General features: G+C 44.3%; 1 non-coding gene across 1 annotated transcript; it reads right to left on the bottom strand.

Moving 5' to 3' along the window:
• Positions 1 to 2960: 2960 nt before the first annotated feature.
• On the bottom strand, positions 2961 to 3035 carry Trnas-uga (transfer RNA serine (anticodon UGA)). The gene has a single exon. It is a non-coding gene; the product is annotated as a tRNA-Ser (tRNA).
• Positions 3036 to 4887: the final 1852 nt, after the last annotated feature.

The raw sequence follows: 4887 nt of genomic DNA, 5'->3' as shown, positions 1-4887 counted from the left end.
AAATACACTTTTTTGGAACGAACGAGTGGGAAACTTAATCCATAAAGTTGAAGAGAAGTCGAATGTTTGCATAAAAGCTTTAGTCTCCGACAGCCACTTTTATGAACATTAATGGAAGTAGGACAAGTGAGTTTTTTAAGTTTCTCTAGGTTGGCTACACTTGCTGGGAAACTGGCATTGCTTGGGGCAGTGCATTGTGACATAAACATCAGATATTTGCTGTCATCTCTCTCTTAATTGTAGGCAGTGACCCTCGAACAAAAGTGCTCAGCAGTGTGGCTGCTTAGTCAGATGCTCCTACTGCAGGACAGTAACTGTAAAGAAGTCAGAACAAGTATTTGAAGTAACGTGAGTATGACTGTGGATTTCTAATATTTGTTCGGAGGAAGATTGTTCTGCTTCTCGAATAACAACTAGAGACGTAACTGAAGTTTAGATCATCGAGTATAATTAGACTGGAGGCAGTGGTCATACACAAGAAACACGGGCTGGCCGGGTGGCTGAGCGGTTCTAGGCGCTACAGTCTAGAACCGCGCGACCACTACGGCCGCAGGTTCGAATCCTGCCTCGGGTATGAATGTGTGTGATGTACTTACGATATGTTTAAGTAGTTCTGAGTTCCAGGGGACTGATGACCTCAGAAGTTAAGTCCCATAGTGCTCAGAGCCTTTTGAGCCAGGAAACATGTCAGCAACTGCTCCTGGAGTGGTAGAATACAGTTCGCAAGCATGAAAGCTCATATGTCCTTTTATGACATCCTACCACGACTGGAATTATCGTCAGATGACTGAAGCTGACAAAAAAAATCGTAAATTCTCTCAACGTCACCGGTGAAGATGATTCTCATACAGATAATTATATTCAGAAAATCCGAGTGGAAGAGAGGTAAAGTCAATAGAATATTTCAGAACAGAAAAAAGCCATTCTGCAAAAAGCTAGTAGCTCCTTAGAAACAAAAAATTCATTTGCCCGTCGTGTGGATGTAACTTTGATGATGAATGGCTACAATGTGATAAAAGCATGAGAACTGCGCGGATTACGTAGATGTATGACGTCATCGTTGTGACCACCACCATAGAATTTCGAGTGTTACGTATTACTGGACTGAATGCGTACTTTCGTCCTTCTGTGCGGATTAAGAGTTCAACGTTAACGCATGTAAACTCTCCCTTTCGCTGCGTCTGTCTTATGAGTAAGCATGCATTTATTTTTGCACTGTTTAGAAGGTGGGGCTTAAGTAACACAGTTATGTATAAACAGCTTGCAATCAAGGAAGTGTAGCGACGAAAGAGACGGAGGCGAAGTGATACTCCACATGCGCTGTTCCCACCCAACGAGTTAATTCTTCATGAGTAATAAATTCGGTGAAATGAGGGGAACGTATATCATTCAGTTCTTAGGCCTTACTAATCAACTGAGGTACGACTAAGGAAATAAAACTTTGCGAAGCCGAATGTGTTTAGTGTGGTCACTTAGAAAACTAGCGCCTAGTTTGGCTTATTGAAAGTTTGCAAAGGGTACCGCAAAATCTGCGTCCCGGCCACCGAAACCTCGTTTGTGTAAGCAAGTTATTTGCGATACTGATTAGCTTCGCACGTGAATAATTTAACGTCATTATCGAAGTGTCTTGCCGAGCGCTTTGATCTGCGTTCATTTTGGCGCCAATATTGAGGTCCGACCAGAACCGGGCGAGCGTTTATCGGATTACGGTGGCCGCGGCAGCGCGCACGGCGCCACCTGCGAACGGACGGCATGGCGAGCGCCAAGCGGCAAAGTACACGCTGGCGCCGAAACCATCCGTGGTGTCAGGGTGGCCGCCTGCCTCGTGCTGTGGAGGTCGTAGCTTCCGGTTGTAATTTAGTAATGGATGTGGCTCTCAGTTGTACATCATCGCGTGATGATTAACACTAGTTGCAGAACAGTGACATTATGGGTGTCACACAGATGACCCAGTTGCCTCTACCGAAGTCGTTTTATGCAACCCAGAATTTTATATCTGCCCTTCAAAACCTACCCACAAGATTTTGATATTCTGCCACTCACTACGAGCAAATTATTAGTTCTACAGAAAAAATTGTTGAAAAAACTGTAGCTATACGCTGATCAAACATGGAGACTCCACGCCCGAGATGCTGGGTTGGCGGTCGTGTGTGCGTGAGATGTACTTGCTCATGTGTGTGTGTGTGTGTGTGTGTGTGTGTGTGTGTGTGTGTGTGTGTGTGTGTGTGAATTTTGTGTGTGTGTCCCTCTTTACTGACATAGGCTATGACCACAAGCTGTTTGTGAGTGTCTTTTAATCGTGCCTGTCGGTAATTTGACGTGTCATCTTTACGGTAAGCAGCAGTCTGTCTCTTCCCACATCGTACTTACACACTTAAATAGTAATGAATACAAGGGTGTCTCAGACAGTATTCTCTCCTCCGTAACTCACAGACCCGTAAGTGAAAGGAATATTTACACAGTTAGGGAAACACAAGAAATGTTACTTTACCAGTGAAATTACTAAAATAGTGTATTGAGTTAATTTCCAGAAACATACATGTAGTTAATTTTTGCACTGGAATTTGTTTCCGCTGGAGGCCACGATTTATGAGTTGTTCATCAAAAACGTACGTAAGTGCCTTTCAAATGCATCTCCAGGCCCACACTCATGGCTGATCATTTGGGATTTCTAGTGCGTCGTTCGGGCCACTCCCATCTACCCCTGTACCATAATTTCCGACTATATGAACTGTTCCCGGTATTGACTTCCTCTGCTCTCTAATGACTGGGCTATTACGCCAGGAGCATAGTTGGCTATTTCGATAATATTATTAGTCTGAACATTCCCGTGGAAGTCACGGAAGAAAAAGGAATTTTGAAGAATTCACGCTAAAACTAATTACGTTGCCAATTCGATCCAGACTTAACCTATGCAAACACAGTAAACTCTTGAAACTGTCCTGGCAGATTAAAACTGTGTGCCGGACCGAGACTCGAACTCGGGACCTTTGCCTTTCACGGGCAAGTGCTCTACCAACTGAGCTACCCAAGCACGACTCACGCCCCGTCCTCACAGCTTTACTTCTGCCAGTACCTCGTCTCCTACCTTCCAAACTTTACAGAAGCTGTCCTGCGAACCCTGCAGAACTAGCACTCCCGAAAGAAAGGATATTGCGGAGACATGGCTTAGCCACAGCCTGGGGGATGTTCCCAGAATGAGATTTTCACTCTGCAGCGGAGAGTGCGCTGATATGAAACTGTCCTGGCAGATTAAAACTGTGTGCTGAACCGAGACTCTAACTCGAGACCTTTGTCCTTCGCGGGCAAGTGCTCTACCACCTGAGCTACCCAAGCACGACTCACGCCCCGTCCTCACAGCTTTACTTCTGCCAGTACCTGTGGCTAAGCCATGTCTCCGCACTTTCGGGAGTGCTAGTTCTGCAGGATTCGCAGGACAGCTTCTGTAAAGTTTGGAAGGCAGGAGACGAGGTACTGGCAGAAGTAAAGCTGTGAGGACGGGGCGTGAGTTGTGCTTGGGTAGCTCACTTGGCAGAGCACTCTCCCGCGAATGGAAAAGGTCCCGAGTTAGAGTCTCGGTCCGGCACACAGTTTTAATCTGCCAGGACAGTTTCATATCAGCGCACACTCCGCTGCAGAGTGAAAAATCGCATTCTGGACAGTAATTTCTTAGTCAGAAGACCTGACGAATACGACGACGTAGTTGTAAGCTATTAAAATTCGTCAGTTTTACAATCTGTAAGTGCTCGGCTAAGACAGCGGTGTAAGGAGGCCCGTCAGTGTAGATCTAATGATCGAATGTAGAAAATAATATATGCAGTAGCCAATTTTTGTAGAGTGGTAGGAGGGAGTGCCATGAAAAACATACTAGAAATACTGACCGGCTGGGGATGAACGTGGGAGCGGCGGTGCCTTTCAACGTCACTTTCGTACGTTTCTCTTGAAAACGGCCTCTAACGAAAACGTCTCCCAGTTCATATTTTAATTTCATTTAATTTGCTACAAAATAACCTGTTCATTGTTTTCTGTGGGACTGATACTTCGTGTGTAGCAAGCAAGAGAGTATGAAAATGTGTTGCGTGGTTTCTGAAGGCTAGATATAACATGGCGGGTTGCATAAACGACATCGGTAGGGGACAGCTGCATTGCCCTGCATATGAATTGGGGTATTCTTCCTTCCACGGTAGTTATATACTGAAATAGTAATGCTCACAAGGCTGTTTCAGACAAGGTTCTGTCCTCTCTGACTCACAAAACCATAAGCGAAAGGAATATTTGCATAGATAGGTAAACCCACAAATGTTACTTCACCTGTGAAGTTGTTAAATAGTTTACTGAGTTATTTTCCAAAGAGATAAGTTAACGAGTTACAATTTTTTAGTGGACCATCATTTGTTCTATCATTTTGCAGATATATTTAAAACAGTTCTGTACAAATCAATTCGCATCAAATTTCTAGTTACGCATTTGGAAACATTTAAGAAGCTCTCACGGGTGGGTGCTCAGATGGCTGTTCTGGTGGCTGAATGTCCATTTAAGTCAGTACGTACATACGTTTATATGCTCATGATTTCGTCGATGCACCAACCGGTGAACGGGACATATCTTACACGCTCAGGAAGCTGCCGGAAGATTGTAAAAAATGGGGTTTGAAAATTAACTTTGGTAAGACGGAATATCTTTGTTGCGTAGAAGAGGGAAGTACCCTGGACGTTGACGGACGTCTTAGTGAAGTGTGAAAATAGTTTAAGTACCTGGACAATACCCCATCACGTGATTGAAGATATGATAGATCCAACAACTGGTCAGGCAGGGAAGGGCGGCTATCTAAACTTTAAACCCTGTACTTTGGTCGTCAGAAATGAATTTAAAGATTAAATTCATGTA

Source organism: Schistocerca serialis, chromosome 2 (assembly GCF_023864345.2).
Source record: "Schistocerca serialis cubense isolate TAMUIC-IGC-003099 chromosome 2, iqSchSeri2.2, whole genome shotgun sequence".
In the NCBI taxonomy this organism is placed as follows: Eukaryota; Metazoa; Arthropoda; class Insecta; order Orthoptera; family Acrididae; genus Schistocerca; species Schistocerca serialis.
The sequence above is the reverse complement of the archived record's forward strand: the minus strand, read 5'-3'. Positions and strand labels throughout refer to the sequence as shown.